The 19,910-nt window shown below is 41.6% G+C and overlaps 1 pseudogene; it reads right to left on the reverse strand.

Moving 5' to 3' along the window:
- Nucleotides 1–15,452: 15,452 nt before the first annotated feature.
- LOC126962812 (cytochrome b-c1 complex subunit 6, mitochondrial-like) lies at nt 15,453–15,727 on the reverse strand (annotated as a pseudogene).
- Nucleotides 15,728–19,910: the final 4,183 nt, after the last annotated feature.

Below are 19,910 nucleotides of genomic sequence, written 5' to 3' on the forward strand. Positions count from 1 at the left end.
GTTTTATAAGATGAGTTCTGGAGATGGATGATAGTAATGATTGTACAACAATAGGAATGTCCTTAACACCATTAAACTGTACCCTTATAATGGTTAAGATGGTCATTTTATGTGGTGTGTATTTTACCACAATTTTTTTAATTAAAAGTTTTTTGAAGAATTAAGCCCACATACAGAGGACAGCCAAGCCTGAAGAACAGCCAAGAAACAGACCTGGAGCCCTGTGATTGGCTGGCTCTGCAGCTGACATCTCACATTTCCACATTGCTTCAGCCAGTTTGTTTCAGGCTTTTTGCTACCTATGGCTTAAATCATCTTCACTGCTACCTTGCACGTGAAATAAGACATTACCATGAGCTTCCAGAACACCAACCCAGTGGAACTTCCAGTCCACCTCTCAGTCAGATTAAACATTACCTGGTGTCCAAACAAGAGTTGGTCCTGTGGGTGATCAAATTCTAACCCTGACTTTCAACACTTCTTAGCCCCTAGACCCCACTGCACTTCACCTGTCCAGTCCCTGGGCCACACCACAGACTTTGTCATCAAACGTAATCTCCAAAATTACATGCTGTGTTCCTTTATCACGTTCCACTATTCTCACACCCCTCCCATGCTCATTCCCACACACCCAGCCTATGGCACTCAACTCTGAAGTCCACTTTCCGGCCTAAACTCTACGACGTTCCACGTTAGTTTACAACGTGCTAAGCACCTCAGCCGTCCTCAGCAGTTCCTGTGTCCCTGGTCAGTTCCTGTACTTTTCCCTAGAATGGCTCTCCAGATCCTACAGCCTCCTCCATCCTCCAGCATGCTCTCCATCCCAAATTTCCAGGTCATCTCTCCTCCCTCTTTCTCTCACTCTGGTTCGTATTTCCAGCCTCTTGCCCACAACCTCTACATTTAGTCACGTCTTCCTATTTCCCATGGTTAAGGAAACACGTTTCTTCACCTGCTGTTCCCTGGCAGCTGCCACCCTGTCACTCTCCTTCCCTTCACAGCCAAGCAGCTCACAACATTCACCTGTGTTCTGATCCCCACCTCCCAACATTTCCAGCCAACCACGGTCAGGTGTCCAGCCCCAGACGCTCCAGTGGAAACATTCTGTTAAAAAGGCTCTCACCCCAAATGGCTAAGCCCATGGACCTTTTCCAGACAGCCTCCTGCCCGAATTCCTTGTCACGTGTGGTGTGGTTCCCTTGAGTGCCATGCACCCTTGGCTCCGGGGCACCCTCTAAGCTGTCCTCCCGCCTCTGACATTCTTTCTCTTGCTCTGACTCTCCCTGGGAAGTTGGGGTGCTCTACAGCACTGTCTATGGCTTTCCTCACTTTCCATCCTCAGTACCCATCCTAGGGACTTCATCCCATCCTACATGTTAAATTCCAAGAAAGGTCTGGCTTTTGCCTGGCTCCAGGAGTAAACCTCTAACTCCTGCCCTTGGAGTGTCCTGCCTGAGAAGAGTGTCTTTTCTTGGGGCCTTGGGTCATGCCACATACCTTATGCTGACAATGGGATTTAGTCAAGGGGGAGGGGGGCTGGTCTCAGGCCATGTGGTGTGAAGTTGACCTCCGCAGGGGCTGGAGACTGAGCAACTAAGGTCGGTCGCCTGGGCACCCCATGCTTAGGTGACCAACTTGCAATGAAACCCCTGAAAACCAGGGCTGAGACTGCCTGGCTGCCGGTCACTCATCATTGCAGGGAGAAGTAAGTGCTTCTCTGCAGACCCACTGAGAGAGGGCAACTGGAAGCTGACACCTAGTCTCCCCTCCTGCTTTCACTGTAATAAACTACAACCATGCGCATCACAGCTTTTCTGAGTTCTGTGAGTCCTTCCAGTGAATCACTGAGGCTGAGGGTGGCCTCTGGGACCCCCAACACAGCATACCATGTCATCGAGTCCTGCACTAATGATTCATAAATCCATATTTTCTTCTGCACGTGTCTCCCAAGCACCCTATCTACAGACATAACAACCACAATGTCTCAGTGACACTACAGATTTGAATTGTCCAAATAGGTCTTCCGCATTCTGCTCCCAACTCATTTCTCCTTGTGCTTTGCTGCAAACCCAGCCGGTCATGTCTAAGACCTGGAAGGTATCTCACCCTCCAACCCTCCTGTGCCTCCCTTCCCTCATCTGTTGTATTGCCTGTGGGCTTCTCTGGGTCCTTCCTGCCTTCTGGGCTCACTGCTTCCCTCAGTTCAGCCTCTAACCATGTCAGCTGGACCATGAGATCAATATTCTCTGGGTAGGTCTCCCTATATCCAGGCCACACCCCTCCAATTACTCCCCCTACAGACAACAGGAACCTTTTTAAAAAGCAAAACCAGAATTCTAGTTCAAGAACGTGAAATTGAAATCTATAGGAAGGTGTAGCAGGTATAAAAACAGTAAGAACCCATAACAGTGAAGAGAAAGGCCATTAGTGAAAAGGACATTTCAACAATTTTTAGAGAGTCAAAAGTGAATGAGAACAAATTAACAGATAAATCAGAGTGGAGAAAAACTCACCTTGTTGTACAACCCTCAGCAAAGCCTTGCACTTTGGAGCTTTCCACATGAGTTGACCAGGATGTTTACTAAGAGACACTGAGCTCAGGACCACTGCAGATTCAACCATTACTCATTCCAGGCTTTAGGGAGTCTACACCCAGACACTGGCTCCTTGCCTTCACACCCTGAAGTGACATTTGCTCACTGACAATCCCCTAACACAAACTGGGGGCCTCCAGCCAGCCGTCATCTCAGGAAAGAATCCCACCTACAGAGACAGCAGTGTGAAGTCCTGGACAACAGGGTGAGATCCCACCTGCAGAGACAGCAGTGTGAAGACCTGGACGACAGTGTGAGATCCCACTTGCAGAGACAACAGCATGAGATCCCACCTGCAGAGACAGCAGTATAAAGACCTGCACCGAGCAATCAGTCCCTAACACCTAAATAAGTACTATTTGGTTTGTGATCATGGGAATATGGTAATTTACAACCTTTTGGCTTAAAAATATATATACTGTGCAACTGTTGTAGGTACTTTCCAGTTTAAAATTCTTCAGTGGCTTCCCTTGACCTACTGGGTCAAGATAAAAATCTACCTTCTTTCTTAGCATCCAGAATCTCCTGCTAAAGACCATGTTCTCCATCAAGCCCCATGGTATTTTACAGTTCACATATATGGGTCAGCTGGCAATGTTCTGTTTCTTGGCCTTGACTCGGCATTCTCTCTGCTCAGAGTGCGCTTCCCCGCCCCTGCTATTAGGGGAACACTAACACAGCTCAAAAATTTGTCCAAATAAAGATTACTTACGATCGTCCCTCTCCCAAAACCATGTAAAGTCAGTCCCTTCTACACAAGCTTTTACCAATGTTCCCATGATATTTTATTACACTTGTAATTTTTTTTTCTTTTTTTTTTTTTTTTTTTTTTTTTTTTGAGTCAGAGTCCCACTCTGTCACCCAGGCTGCATGGAGTGCAATGTCGCAATCTTGGCTGACTGCAACCTCCACCTCCCAGGTTCAAGCAATTCTCCTGCCTCAGTCTCCCAAGTAGCTGGGATTACAGGCGCCCACCACCACACCCAGCTAATTTTTGTATTTTTAGTAGAGACTGGGTTTCACCATGTTGGCCAGTCTGGTCTCTTTGGCCAGGCTGGTCTTGAACTCCTGACCTCATGATCCGCCCACCTTGGCCCCCCAAAGTGCTGGGATTTACAGGCGTGAGCCACTGCTCCTGGCCTACACTTGTAAATTTACCTGCCTGTCTGCACTTTGTGCTCTGTGAGAAACCTGGGTGCCCCAGGCTTAGAATACAGGAGAGCTTTATTATATTCCCAACAATGAATGAGCAAATGGCATTTAGGGATGGACTTGTCATTCCCTGTGGGACTGATATTGGCTCCATCAGGTGTCTTATGTAAGCAACATCCTATCAGTAAAGTGGGAACAATAACACCAGCTACAATGGAGGATTTTTGTGAAGATAATAATGATTGATAAAATGTATCAAATACAGACAATGCCAAACACTACCCACAGCACTTTATACATGTTTAAATTCATTTTCATAATAACACTGTATGATTGGCACAATTATCTCCGTTTTATACTTGACAAAATTAAGACTCAAAAATCAAAGGACATGGCCACTCCAGAATCAGAGGGAGCATCTGGTGCACAGCAGGCCCTCAGCAGGTGCTAGCTCCTTTTCTTGTCCCCACCTCTCAACTCTAGGAAATTACAATGAGATAAGTGGGTGACACAAGGGAGGCATGACCTGTGTTGAGGAGACTATATAACAGAGAAGCTAAATTTCTTAATACTGTTTTATAACTTCTAGGAAAAACACATCTCCCAGACCAAAGCAAGAATCACCCTGCAAGTTTCCCCTGGATCTGTCCACTTAGGCTTGGATTAGAGGATTCATGCTCACTCCACATCTCAGAAACCCCATTAGTTATGACCTCTGGGAAAAGATAGGTCAGGTTCTATTACATACCGGTGAGTCTCTTTGAGGCCAGGGTTGTTAGTCTGATTGTAATAATAATAACAGTTGTAGTAGGAATAGCATGGCAACCACAGCAATAGGAGGAAGAATATTAACAGAGGACTTACTAACCACCAGGTCATGGCTAAGCACTTGAATTAACATATTTCATCCGTTTGAGATCATTACTAGCAGCAATTGCAGCAACAGTAGTAACAGCATTGTCAGTGGTGGCAATATCTAATGTTAACTGAGTACTTACTCTCTGCCCAGCTCTAGACTACACCCTTTACAATTATCAGGGCATTTGATCCCTATGAAAGAATTACTGCTGTCTACATGTTGCAAGTGGATTCCATTTCTGACCAAGAGGAAGTAACCAGGTTTTGATTTACCCTCTTGTCTGAACCCACAAAAATAATAAAATATATGAAACAATAGCTTTTAAGACACTGGCCAAAAAGCAATGGAGGACAGTGATCCCTAAGAGATGGGCACAAATGAGGTGACCCGTCTGATTGCCCCAGCTTACTGGAGGGCTATCCAGCCATCTGGCAGGGAGAGGGATAGCAGGAGAATACAGGACTCCTAAGCTGAGGCAACAAAGCTAAGGAGACAAAGGTAACTAGGCTTTGCAAGAAAGAGTACCAGATAGGAAAGAGCTTCACAGAGAGAAGGACAGGGGTCTGCAGAGGGGCTCCCCTGAATATTCAGTATATGAATGCAGAGAAACTAACCCAAGTCTGGCAAGAGAATTAGAGCAAATGGAACCTGGTGTTCACACGGTACCAGGGCTAGTGCCTGCTCCTACCAGAACAATAAGACATTGGGACACTGGGTAGAGTACTCAGAGGGTGATGCCTTACCAGTAGTAAGGAATAATTAGTCCAAGATTAAACACTGCTCTGGCTCTACCTAACAAAATTTAAAAACAAGACCCAAAGGGATCAGACTGTTTCCAAGTAGCTTAACTGCATCCCAAACAAAGATCAGGAATTCAAAGATATGCAGTACCCAACAGGGTGAAATTCACAATGTCTAGCATTCCATCAAAAACAACCAACAGGCAAAGAAGCAGAAAACATAATGAGAAGAAAAATCAGCCAATCAACACTGACCCAGAACTGACAAAGATGTTCAAATAAGCAAACAAAGATACTAAAACAGTTATTATACCTGCATTATGTATTTGCAAATATTAGCTACACGGAATCTGTAAAACAGGCAAATTGAACTTCTAGAGATAAAAACTACAATGTGTGAGATGTTGAAATGAAAAATATATTGGATGGGATTAACAACAGATTAGACATTGCAGATGAAAATATTAGGGATCTTGAAGAAAGAGAAACTATCCAAAATAAGACACCAAGAGAAAGAAAATAATCAAAAATTGAAATGAATAGAGGGTGTGGAACAGAAAAAATATTTGAAGAAATAATGGCTGAAAATTTCCAAATTCGATCAGAGCTATAAACCCATAGATCAAAAAAACTCAACAAACCCCAAGCCCAAGAAATAAAGAAAACTACAAGGCACCTCAGTATTAAGTTGCTCAAAATCAGTGATAAAGAGACAATCTTAAAAGAAACCAGAATAAAAAGACATATTACATACAGAGACAGAGAAGGATGACAGAAGATTTCTTGTCTGAAACAATGCAAAAATAAAGCAACATTTTTAAAGTACTGAATGAAAAAAGGTATCAAAAAAGGAGATTAGCATTACGTAGAGCTGAAACCAAAAGAAGACCTAGTTAACGCCGGGTCCCATCGATTTCAGGGTGCCTAGAAATTTAATATCAGACTTATAGTTTCAAAAATTGACTTGAATGACTATCATAAACAAATATAAATTCCAGTCGGATTAAAGATACAAATGTCAGCCTAGAGTTCCATATCTAGCAAAAAATATGTATCTAAAATAAAGACTGTTTTCAGAAATAAAAAGCTAAAAGAATTCATCAACAGCAAACATAGGCTACAAGAAGCGTTAAGGAAACTTCCTCAGCAGAAGGAAATTGAGACCGCATGGAAATCTGGATCTATGCAAAGAATGGAATAAAGAATATCAGAAGTTGTTAACTGCATGAGTAACTGTATAAGATTTTATTCTTATTAAAAAATAATAACGATGTAATTGTGGCATTTACAATATATGTAGATATAAAATGTATGACAACAGCACAAAAAGCCAGCAGGGGGAAAATGGGAATAACTATCATGAGATTCTAATACTGTCTATAAAGTGCTATAAAAACACTCAAAGATCGACTATGATAAGCTAAGGACTAAAGCAACCATTCAAATGATAAAACACAGATTCACAGGTCATCTTCAGGTGATCGTCTTCAGGTCATCTCATGCCTGTGAACACAGCCACGCTCCAAGTAGTGTGAACCAAGTGGAAGGAACGAGAACCTGGAGTGCAAGGAACCCCAGGCCTGGGGCTCAGGTTTCCCCTCTGGGGACTCACCTTTGAAGCCGCAGGCCTCTCATTACAGTTCCATGTGCTTCTCAGCCTCTCGTATTCTTGCCTATTGAAATACCCCATTTGTGTTTTTTTCAAAGAATAAGGATCAGAAGAGACTTCTCTAATTCTTTCCTTGCTTTCCAAAACAAGAAAGAATTTCACACGTTCTTAGGAGCTGGGGACATAGGCTTAGAATGGCAAGTGGTGGATACCTGGAATAACTGCCTCACACATCCAGGTAGAAAGGCCTTGAGGGTGGAGTTGACTATTCTCAAAATTTAGAGTATTAGAATCTCCACATACCCCTGTTGTCTATCAGTGACCTGGTCTAGGTAGAAATAAGTGGCCAGGTGTCTGGCTGAGCAGACCAGTGTTTTGCTTTGCTGAATGGGTGTGCAAGACGAAGGGTAGTGTCGGGAAGGACACAGAGAGCCAGCAAAAAAGGAGGAGAGAGAGATTCTGTAAAAAGGAAAAAAAAATAGGAAAAGTGAGTCTGCTGCTATGGGGAGAAGAATTTAGGAAAAGAGGAGGCTGTTGAAGAGATGTGGTGACTTAATGTTGGTTGTAACCACTTCCTCCTCCATCTCCCCCAAGAACCTCAGAAAATATCTGCATTGCCTCTTCAAGTCAGATTTGGGACTTGGTGAAAAAAGAACAGCTAGGACTATCCTCAAGGGAGGCATGGGGTGCCCGGTCACACTTATGTCGAGAAAGGTGGTTGACATTCACTCAGGATTTCATTGGCTTGTTCATCTCATCAGTAAATAGTTAATAAGCATGTTCTGTGTGCCAGGCACTGTTCTAGGTGCTTAGGTTTCACCAGTGAGCAGCACAAATGTCCCTACATTGTTGCCAGATAATGCAATAAATTATAAAGAAAATAAATAAGTGTACATAAAATGTTAGAACATGATGAGTAGAATGGAAAAAAGAGAAAGTAGAAGAGACAGCAATTTTAAACACGGTAGTCGGAGTACAATATCCCCTTGGTAAAGTAATACTAGGGTTAAGCCTTGAAGGAGGTGAGGGAGTGAGCTGTAGTTTGGATATTTGCCCCCTCTCCAAACCTCATGTTGAAATTTGATTCCAATGCTGGAGGCAGAGCCTAGTGGAGGTGTTCAGGTCTTGGGAGAGGATCCCTCGTGAATGGCTTGTCACTGGCCTAGAGGTAATGGGTCAGTTCTCGCATGAGAGCTGGCTATTAAGAAGAGCTAGGCACTACCCTCTCTCTCGTTTCCTCTCTCACCTTGTGACCTCTGCACAGCCATCTCCCCTTCACCTCCCACCATCAGTGGAAGTAGCCTGAGTCCCCCACTGGAAGCCAACCAGATACTGGCACCGCATTTCCCATACAGCCTGCAGAACCGTGAGCCAAATAAGCCTCTTTTTTTATAAATTACCCAGGCTCAGGTACTTCTCTATAGCAATACAAATGGACAAAGAAAGAATGGAGGGCAATCGAGTCAGGGGAAAGGCAATGCAAAAGTCTGGAGGCAGACTTTCCCAGAACTGTGGAATTTCATAAGGACATAATGGATGGAGAGGAGAAAACCTATGGTGGCTATGAAGGCCCTGATGCCACATATGTCAAATGGATATCCTCTGATGGTCATGAATTTATTGTAAAAAGACAACATGCATTAACATCAGGCATGATAAAAGCCATGTTGAGCGGCCCAGGTCAACATGGCTTGAGAATGAAACCAGTGAGTTAATTTTAGAGAGATCCCTTAACAGTGCTATCAAAAGTATTTGTATATTTTACCTACAAGTTTCGCTACACTAACAGCTCCACTGAGATTCCTGAATTCCACTGGAAAAGATGATGGCTATGATTTCCCAAACTGTTAAATAAAACAAATCATAATAAACTGCTAACTTTCTTCAGTATTTAATACCTGTAGTTCAGTTCATAATTTTTTCATATATAACATGTTGCCTGTATGCAATTGAACCATAAAGTTCATGGCAAGACTGGGTGTGGTGGCTCACACATGTAATCCCAGCACCGTGGGAGGCCAAGCCAGACGAATCTCCTGAGGTCAGTAGTTCGAGACCAGTCTGGCCAACATGTTGAAACTCTGTCTCTACTAATAATACAAAAATTAGCCAGGTGTGGTGGCACATGCTTGTAATCCCAGCTACTTGGGAGGCTGAAGCAGGAGAATCACTTGAACCCAGGAGGTGGAGGTTGCAGTGAGCGGAGATGGAGCCAATGCACTCCAGCCTGGGTGACAGAGCCAGACTCCATCTCAAAAAAAATAAATAAATAAAGTTTATTGTAAAGATTATCTTGTTTTTCTGCAAAGCAATCAAAGTTGAAATTTGTTTGCTACATCAACAAATTAAGAATATTTTTAGAAGCTGAGAAACAAACTAATATGTCAGCTGATAGGTGGTTTTGCCTTATTCTTCATATGTGACTTCTTAAATTAAAGCAACGATGATATAGTAAATGCTGAAATTTAGGTATATATAAACACATTCTACAGATAAATAACGAGGCTAAATATTTTTATTTTTTATGTTTTTTAAGAATCTATTCTGATCTTATAGCCACCATAAGCATTACTAGAGTTACACAAATAAATGCACTGTAAGCATGTTTATAACTTAGCCAAAACATCAATTTTTATAACTTTTTGAGAATAAGAGTTACAATTTCATACATATTTTTTGACAAAATGCAATATTAATTGTTTCCTTTTCTTTATTGCTATAATTTAAGAACTTTGTTTTAAAGCAGCTTAGAAAGATTATGAAGTTTAGCTTTTGAAGCAGTAACTGAACTGTAGCCAGATGGTCAACAAGTAAACCACATAACTTCAAGTTCTTGCACATTATACATTTTGAGCAATGAAAGCACTATATTTTCATTGTCTATAAAGCTTCCTTTGCAATTTCCACACACACACAAAAAAAGGCAGGAGACAATGGGGATGGGATTTCTTCTGGGAATGATGAAAATGTTCTGGAATGAGTATAGATGTTGGGGCCCCTTGTGAATATGCTTTAAAAAAAACCACTGAATTATACTTTAAGAGGGTGAAATTTATGTGTGTAAGTTACATTTCAATTTTTTTAAATGTGCAAGGCAGGAGTGTGCCTTGCACATTGGAGAAACAGCAAGGAGGCCAGTATGGGACGGGACATCAGACCACGGAGGCCCTTGTTGGTTTTTGTAAGGAGTTGAATGCAGAAAAAGATCGTAGATGAGGTCAGGCTACAAATCAAGAGGGAGGCAAGGAGGGACATCAGACCAGGGAGATGTGATGGACTTGGGGCTCAGGGAGAGTGACCAGTTGGATCCTGGTTTTTGTAAGATCTGTGGGTTTTACTCCAATTACATGGGGAACCAATGCAGAGTTTTGATGTGTGTAGTGAGATCGTATCGTCTACACTTCAAGGATCAGGCTGCCTGCTGTATTGGCAGTAGCTACAAAGGGTCAAGAGTGGAGGCAAGGAGGACCATCAAGAGGCCACTGCAGTGATCCAGGGAGATGTGATGCAGACTTGGGCAAGCACCAAAACGAAAGTCTTCTGCTTTTCAAAACTTACCATCAAGAAAATGAAATTCTGGTACAGATAGGAGTTTTCGGAAATGAAAAGAGGTAAGCTATTGACTGGGAGAACATATTCTTCAGTCATACATCTGACAAAGAACTTGAACAGTCTCTACCACTGTTGAAAATCTCAACAATTGTTCCACAATTTGACACTGGGACTATCAGGGTACACTTAGACCAGTGACGTGGTCTTCATTGCCAGTAAGCCAGTGGATGATCAAAGGGAATTGAAGACTTACATATGATTTAATACAATTCAACATATACATAGCTAATATTTATTGAGTGTACATGTCAGAGCTTATTCTAAACACCATGTGTCTATGTGTGTGTACATACATAGACATATATACACACATATGCACATACATCAATATATACATATATATGTGTACTCATATACATTTATTTAACCCTTAGAGCAGCCCTCCGAGGAAGGCACCACACTTACACCATTACAGGTAAGGAGACGGAATACGGAGAGGTGAAGTGAACTTGCCCAACATTTCTAGAGGTCAGGGGAAGAACACCTTTAGGTTCCGGTTCATTTATCCTTCCCATATGTCTTTTCAGAGACTGTGGTCTTTGAGTAACCCATAAATGTGATCACTTTTCCATGTGTGTAACAGAGATTCTTGTTATGGCCTCCTTCACTGTGCAGAAGATTGGGGCAGTGTTTCAGCTGCAGTGAGTAGGTCTCGAGGATCATAATCCCAGCATCATGATCACACTCAACCATGTTTGCCTCAAATAAAGCCCTGGGGTTACAGGGTGTGGGTGGGCACCAGGGAAGCCCCCTACAGTGGGACTCGGTGGAACTCTGTGCGTGGGTTGCAGCCGGTGCGGAGGACCATGAAAGAGCAGCACGAACAGGAAGGGAGTTGGCTGTTCCCACACTTCCCTAGGCCCTGTCCTCACTCTTGGATGATTGCACTCACAGCCCAGTGTCACCTACCACCAGCACACTGACAACTTCGGGACACATGCGTCCAGCTCCACCTGCGCTCCCAAATGCAGACCCAGCACTGGCTCGCCTGGTAAATGCCTTCACCCGTATGCACAAAGGAGATATAACATCTCCAAAACCATCTCACTGTGTCTTTCTTACCTAAAGACACTTCTTTGTGTCCCCATTTCTGGTTGTTGGAGCCATTATCTACCCACCGACCCCAAGAAAAAACACAGGATCACCCTGTCATTCTCTGACATTGCCGCCTTCCACTGGCTGACAAGCCCAGTAACCTTCCCGCAGGAGCAGAGCACACAGGACAGTTGGCAGGAAGTCCTTTTCGCCTGTCTTCAAGGCTAGCTCACCCCATCTCTGTCTATCAGGAATTTCCTCTATAAATTATAAGCCCTGGAAAAATACTGATTTCTCCAGTCTCCTGTGCCAGTGAGAGGCACTGTTAATGAATGACAAGGACTCCAGATCCATAAATTAAATAAAAATGTATAAACTTGCCAGTTAACAACTTGAGCAAAAATGGCATCTAGTGGATTACAGATTGGCATTAGCAGTTGTTTCCAACATGGTTGATGAGAGAAATCAACTGAGGAATCTATTTTAAAAATCCAGTCTCCTGGAACGTGCCCCCGGGAAGGCAGCCAGCTTACAGACAGGACTCCCAGGTAAATATGAACTTCAGATAAACTGCGAATTGTGGTTTATTCTAAATATGTTCCATGTAATATTTGAGACATACTTTTATTTAATAAAATATTTGTTGCTTACCTGAAATTTAGATCTAGCTAAGAATCCTATGTTTTTATTTGCCAAATCTGGCAACTCTGACAGGCCTACAGAATCAAATATCTTTCGAGCCCTTGGGACGGGCTTAATCTAAAATTTCACACAAGTCTGACTGGTCATCATTGGAGACTAGTGGACCCTGATAAGAGGACAGCAGTTCTGTTCCAGCCCCTCTGCAGAGCTGCACAGCCTCCCTCAGAATCAGGGGACTCAGCCCCTCACACCCAATGGGACCAGGTGGTGTCATGGCTGGAGCTTCTCAGAGGGCCTAAATGCCAGGCAAGGCTGGCTCATGACGCACTCGTGGCTTTGGGAAGCACCATAATGTGTCAGAGTAAAAAATAAGCAAAACTGAAGTCCAGAGAACTCTGCTTATCTGCCACTTTCCCTACTTACCAGCTGTACAAGCTTGGAAAGCCACTTAAGCTCTGTGATCCTCATGCATTTGTTTTTTTCATTAAAGAAATATTTATTGGGTGCCCTTTATGTGCAAGGTCCTCTGCCAGGCCCTGGGGATTTAACAATGAATAAGGCAGTCATGGTTCTGCGCTCACAGAAGACACACATGTGTAACAGACAAGTAACTAAAAATGTGAAGGTCGTGAATGAAACAAACAGGGTGCTGCTTGGAGTATGAGGTGGGCGGGGGCATCTGGGCTGCATGGTCCCCCAGAAGCTGTCTCTGAAAAGGTAACAATTAAGCTGAGACCGGCAGGATGAAGAGAAGCCAGCCATCAGCGAGGCTGGATGTAGTAACCACGTCCTTTATTTTCTGTATTCTCATGTTTTTGATATATGGGGCCTTGCTGACCCGGAAGGGGCTGCCACTCCCAGTGTTAACCAGTTCCTAAAGATCAGAAACAGCTCAACCGTACACACCTTTCACGTGCAAAGCAGCCAATCCAGAGTCCATATCCCAACCCCTCCTTCATGGGGCTCTCCTGCAACGTTGCTGAGCTCACTTTGTTTCTAGGAGGGTCTCGCAGGTTCCTTGGGATTTTCTATAGAACTAATCATGTCATCTGCAAATGGAGACAGTTTTATTTCTTCTTTCAAATCTGCATGTCTTTTATATCCTTTTCTTGCATTATTGTACTGGCTAGAGCTTCCAGCACAATGCTGAATAAAAGTGGTGAGTACAGACATCCTTGCCTTTCCCCTGTCTTAGAAGGAAAGCACCATCAAACATAATGCTAACTGCAATTTTTTAAATAAATGCTCTTTATCAAATTGAGGATGTTCTCCCTCTATTCCTATTTTTTCTGAGACTTTTTAATCATAAGTGAATATTAGATTTTGGCAAATTCTTTTTTCCACGTCAACTTTAGTCTGTTACTCTGGTGAATTACACTGATGACTTTTTGAATATTAAATCATCATTGTACCCCTAGAAAAAAAATCTCACTTGAAATAGTGCATATTTCTATAAATTGCTGAATTCTATTCTCTAAGATTTTGTACTCTGTCTGGTTTTGGTATGAGACCAGTCTGGTTTTGGTATTACTCACTTCACAAAGATGAACTAGTGTTCCCTTACATTTTCTGGAAAAGATTTTTGTATAGAATTGATGTCAATTCATCCTTAAACATTTGGTAGAAGTATCCATTGAAACTATCTGGGCTTGGAAATTTGCTTTTAAGGAGATATTTAATTACAAATTCAATTTTCTTTAAGTTACAACACTAATCAAAATAACTATTTCACATTGCCAGAGTTGCAGAACTTTGTGTTTTCTGATGAATTAGTTCATTTCATCTAAGTTGTCAAATTTGCATGTGTGGAGTTGTTCATAGTAACCCACATCATATTAATGTCTACAGGTCTGCAGTGATATATCAAGTTTCACTCCTGATATTTGTAATTTGCGTATTTATTCTTTTTTTTCTTTGCCAGTCTTTCTAGAGGTTTATCAATTTTATTGATCTCTTCAAATAATCATTTTTGTTTCATTGATTTTTTTTCTATTGTTTTTCTGCTTTCAATCTCATTGATATCTGTTCTTTATTTTTCCTTCCTTCTGCTTACATTTTGAAGTTTTCAAACTTCTTGAGTTGGGGGTTTGGATTATTGATTTTCAATTTTCTCCTTTTCTAGTGCATGTGTTAAGAGATACAAACATTGCTCTCAGCGCTGCCTTAGGTGTGCACCCACACATTTTGATATGTTGTGTTTTCATTTTCCCTCAGTTCAGTGTATTTTTTTAATTCCTTCAAGATTTCCTCTTTGTCCCGTGGGATTTTTACAAGTATGCTGTTGCCTTTCCATGTGTTCAGAAATTTTCTGATCATTTTGCTGTATTGATTTCAAGTTTGATTCCATAGTGTTAGAGAATGAACTCTGTATGATTTCAATTCTTCTAAATTTGTTAAGGTTTGTTTTATGGTTCAGCATATGTTCTATGCTGCTATCTACTTTGTGGGCCTGAAAAAGAATGTGTATTCTGCTTTTGTTACACAGAATATTCTATAAATGTTAACCATATACTGTTGGTTGAGGGAATTTTTGAGTTCTCTTATTTCCTTACTGATTTTATGTCTAGTTATTCTAGCAATTGTTGAGTGAGGGACACTGAAGTCTTCAACTATAATTGTAGGTTTGTCTATTTCTCCTTTCAGTTCCATCAGTTTTTTCTTCACATATTTTGCAACTCTTTTAGATGGCTGTCTTCTTGGTGTATTGACCCTTCATCATTAGTAATGTTCCTCTCTGCCTCTGGTAATTTTCTTTGCTCTGAAATCTACTTTATCACTTATTGATATAGCCACTCCTACTTTCTTTTTATTAATGTTTGTATAGATATAATTTTCCATTTTTTTGTTTTCAAACTGCCTGTGTCATTATGTTTGAAGTGAGTTTCCTACAGACAACATACAGTTGAGCCCTGCTATTTAATCCACTCTGTCAATCTCTGCTTTCTATTGCTGCATTAAGACTATTTATATTTAATATCATTAATGGTGTCTTAGGTCTTAAGGCTGCCACTTTATTTTTTTGTAGATCACAGAACTTTATTAAGATGGAATCACTGCAAATTACATAGAAGCTACTGGACTAAGCCAAAATCTATGAGGTTCATATGAACTTACAGTTATACAAATAAGAAACAAATGGCATATTCAAAACCATAAAGAAATATCCTGATGCCCAGGTGATGAAGGCTGGGGTGAATAAGTCCTCACATTTATTTCAAGTTGTTAAGGAGTTTGTGGGCAAAGCAATGGTCCCTTGCATGCAAGAAGTCAAAGAGCTCCTCTTGCAATCTTCTTCTGTATGTGATCGAGAGGCTACATGCTTGTCACAGAGCTCTAACTGCTCCCAGGCCTTTACACATTCCTCCAACTGCTCATATTGCTCTCTCACTGTTGTTAGGGGATTCATTCATTCCTCCTCTTCTTCTTCCTCCTCCTTAGGATCTCAGGACCTGCTCAGCATCTTTTGCTCATCCTCCAGTCCCATGTCTGGCTATGGTTCCAGAGTCAACATGAGCAGCAACAGCGACACCTAATCCACTTCAGGATCAAAAAGGATTTGAATATTTTGTTTTGTTTTTTATTTCTCTGTTTTGTTTTACTTGCTTTACTGTGAGTTACTTGAAAGCTTTCAGAATTCTATTTTGCTTTATACTGTTTTTGAACATGTAGCTCTTTGAGTAGATTTTGTGTATGTGGCTGCTGTAGTATTACACCGTATATACAAAATATCACAGTCTAATGCTGTCATTATTTCATCAGTTCAAGTGACATATAAGCACCTATCTTTTTATAAGTCAATATACCCCTCTCTGTTTACAATTGTCTTGATTTGTTTGTGGTCACCCTACATAGGATGAATCCCTTTCAAAATTTGATTTAGATGTCAAGACTAATGATACTATATTCACCCCAAGAGAAAATGGAATGGTTCATGACTCATATAATGAGGCTTTCTGAAAAGAGTACTGTGGCTCACAAGCAGTGCCAAAAAATGGCTTGAGAGAGCAGACAAAAGCTTGGGGTATTTATGGCGGTTAGGGAGTAGTAGGGCCAGAGCATAGGTTCCTGCATGTGGTTCAAACCTCCCCTGGTTGAAGGAGGGAGAACCCAGGCTTTCTTATCAGTTTGCCCAGATGTGAAGCAGAAACAGAAGGAGGAAGGATGAGGCTTCAAAGCTGTCAACCATCAAACGTCAAAAAAACTGGATCAAGCTTTGTTACATCATTATTTTATCTACATACATGTAAAGTTTTTCTCTCCATCTTTTATGTTAAATAGATATTTTCTAATGTACCATTTTAATTCCCTTGTTTCCTTAAGATTGTTTTTGAGTTATTTTTCTTAGTGGTTGCTTTGGGGATTATACTTCATTCTAACTTAAAACAACCTAGTTCAAGTTCATAGCAACTTAATTTTAATGGTATATAAAAATTTTTGCTTCCATACAGCTCTATTCTCTTCATTTCTTTCTTTGTGCAATTATCATCATAGAAATTACATCTTTTTGTACATCCATTAACACAGTTTTATAATTATTACTTTATGGCATTGACTTTTAAATCAGAAATGAGAAAAAAAGAAAAAACATTATGCTATATTTTATATTTATCTATGAGGTGCTTGTATTTCTTCATGTGGATTTGACCTACTGACTAGTGTCCTTTCATTTTAACCTGAAGGATTCCCTTTAGCATTGTGTGGGGGGCAGGTCTACTAATGACAAACTTCATCACTTAAATTTACCTGAGAATGTCTTAATTTCACCTCCATTTTTGAAGAATGATTTTGCTGTATATAAAATTTTTGGTTGACATACTTTTTCCCCCACATCAGAGTTTGATTTAGTACTGTTGTGAACACACAGAATCTCAAAAAAGTCTAATGCAAACAGAATAGATTTCTTGGAATCTAATTTTTTTAATTGCCTGACAACCTACCCTCTAAGAAAACTTATTTAAGTGAGGCAAATTATTTCGGGAAGGTAAGTATAAGAGGCAGTAGGAGGAAGTTCAGGAAAATTACCACCACATATTGCAGAAATGTACTGGAAGGCAAGTATAGCCCAAAGGAAAATCTCCACTGAAAAAAAAAATGTTGAATGCTGACCATAGAACTAGCACCCTGCTCCCAGGTCAATAATTTGAACCAAAAAAAAAAAAATTTTTAAGACCTTGCTCAATCCTGAGGTTAGTGAAGGAATATAGGAGAGCTGTGTGTTAATGTGACACATGAAATCAAACAGCACTACTATTCAAGGGGCATAATGTCTTGATCTTGGGATCAAATACTCTAGGCCTTGAGCTGGAGAGTCTCCATTACAGTAGAAAAACGGGAAGTGCTTTATGCACATGGATTCAGGACATACCAGCAACCTACATGTGCAGCATTGTCTAAGCCATAATGATCTTCCTCATCTCCCACTGAAGGTAGATGTAAGAATCACTGGCCAAATCATTAAAAAGTCAGGAAACAACAGGTGCTGGAGAGGATGTGGAGAAATAGGAACATTTTTACACTGTTGGTGGGATTGTAAACTAGTTCAACCATTATGGAAAACAGTATGGCGATTTCTCAAGGATCTAGAACTAGAAGTGCCATATGACCCAGCCATCCCATTACTGGGTATATACCCAAAGGATTATAAATCATGCTGCTATAAAGATACATGCACACGTATGTTTATTGTGGCACTATTCACAATAGCAAAGACTTGGAATCAACCCAAATGTCCATCAGTGACAGACTGGATTAAGAAAATGTGGCACATATACACCATGGAATACTATGCAGCCATAAAAAAGGATGAGTTTATGTCCTTTGTAGGGACATGGATGCAGCTGGAAACCATCATTCTCAGCAAACTATCGCAAGAACAGAAAACCAAACACTGCACATTCTCACTTATAGGTGGGAATTGAACAATGAGATCACTTGGACTCTGGAAGGGGAACATCACACACTGGGGCCTATCATGGAGAGGGGGAAGTGGGGAGGGATTGCATTGGGAGTTATACCTGATGTAAATGACGAGTTGATGGGTGCTGACGAGTTGATGGGTGCAGCACAGCAACATGGCACAAGTATACATATGTAACAAACCTGCACGTTATGCGCATGTACCCTAGAACTTAAAGTATAATAATAGTAATAATAATAAAAGAATCTCTGGCCTAGCACGGTGGCTCACGCCTGTAATCCCAGCACTTTGGGAGGTCAAGGTGAGCAGATCACGACGTCAGGAGATCAAGACAGTCCTGGCCAGCATGGTGAAATCCCGTCTCTACTAAAAATGAAAAAATTACCTGGGTGTGGTAGCGCATGCCTGTAATCCCAGCTACTGAGGAGGATGAGGCAGAAAAATCGCTTGAACCAGGGAGCTGGAGGTTGCAGCGAGCCGAGATTGCACCACTGCACTCCAGCTTGGCGACAGAGCAAGACTTTATTTCCAAAAAAGAAAAAAGAAGAAATCTTCCATTCTGTAAGAAGAAATCTCTTACAGAACTTTGATAGAAAGTTGGGTCTCCCCTGTCCCCTGCCATTGTCCTCCTCCTCCCCCCCTCCCCCCCTCCCTCCCCCTCCTCCCCCCCCTCCTCCTCCTCCTCCTCCTCCTCTTCTTCTTCTTCTTCTTCTTCTTCTTCTTCTTCTTCTTCTTCTTCTTCTTCTTCTTCTTCTTCTTCTTCCCCTTCTTCTCCTTCTCCTACTTCTTCTTCCTCTTCTTCCTCATAGGGAAACCAAACATTTATACTTGTTACACCCCCTGAAGCTGAAAGCAATAAAGAATGAACACATACAGCAAGTTGCTAGGTGCATGTCTGTTTAGAAATTGCCTTAACATTGGATTTTTATTGACAGAACCAGGGAGGAGGTTGCCTCAGACCTTCCTGAAGCTCCATTGTCCCCTGGCTGAGCAGACCACAGCTAATTTTAAGTGGCAAACGAAATGCAAACAAATTCCTCCAGGATGAGAAGTGTGATTTCTGGCTAAAACCGTGCTCTTACATGGAGTATATGAGAACATTCAACCACCACTAGAATAGAACCTGAGGGTGGGCACATGGTGCCAACTGCTGGAAATCTTTCAGTTAGATAAGAATGGAAGAGGCTGGGCGCGGTGGCTCACGCCTGTAATCCCAGCACTTTGGGAGGCCGAGGCAGGTGGATCACGAGGTCAGGAGATTGAGACCATCCTGGCTAACAAGGTGAATCCCCATCTCTACTAAAAATACAAAAAAAATACAAAAAAAAATAGCCGGGAGTGGTGGCAGGCGCCTGTAGTCCCAGCTACTCCGGAGGCTGAGGCAGGAGAACGGCATGAACCTGGGAAGCGGAGCTTGCAGTGAGCCGAGATGGCGCCACTGCACTCCAGCCTGGGGACAGAGCGAGACTCCGTCTCAAAAAAAAAAAAAAAAAAAAGGAAGAATGCCTGAGTTTTTAGATAATTTTAGACATGGGGATATGGTTAACAGATTGTGTTCAGGGCCTACTCTTGATATTGTCTAAATAAAAACAAAAATAACTGCCTAAAGAGACTATCTACATCCTAAACGACAAAACATATTAGCTGGGTGAAAGGATGATTTAACTCATGAAACTCAAGAACACAAGAACAACAACAATAATCGTTTCCTTGAGCACGGTCACTGGAAGAGCGAAGCATTTTTCTACAT

The sequence above is a fragment of the Macaca thibetana genome, chromosome 9, assembly GCF_024542745.1.
Source record: "Macaca thibetana thibetana isolate TM-01 chromosome 9, ASM2454274v1, whole genome shotgun sequence".
Taxonomy (NCBI): domain Eukaryota; kingdom Metazoa; phylum Chordata; class Mammalia; order Primates; family Cercopithecidae; genus Macaca; species Macaca thibetana.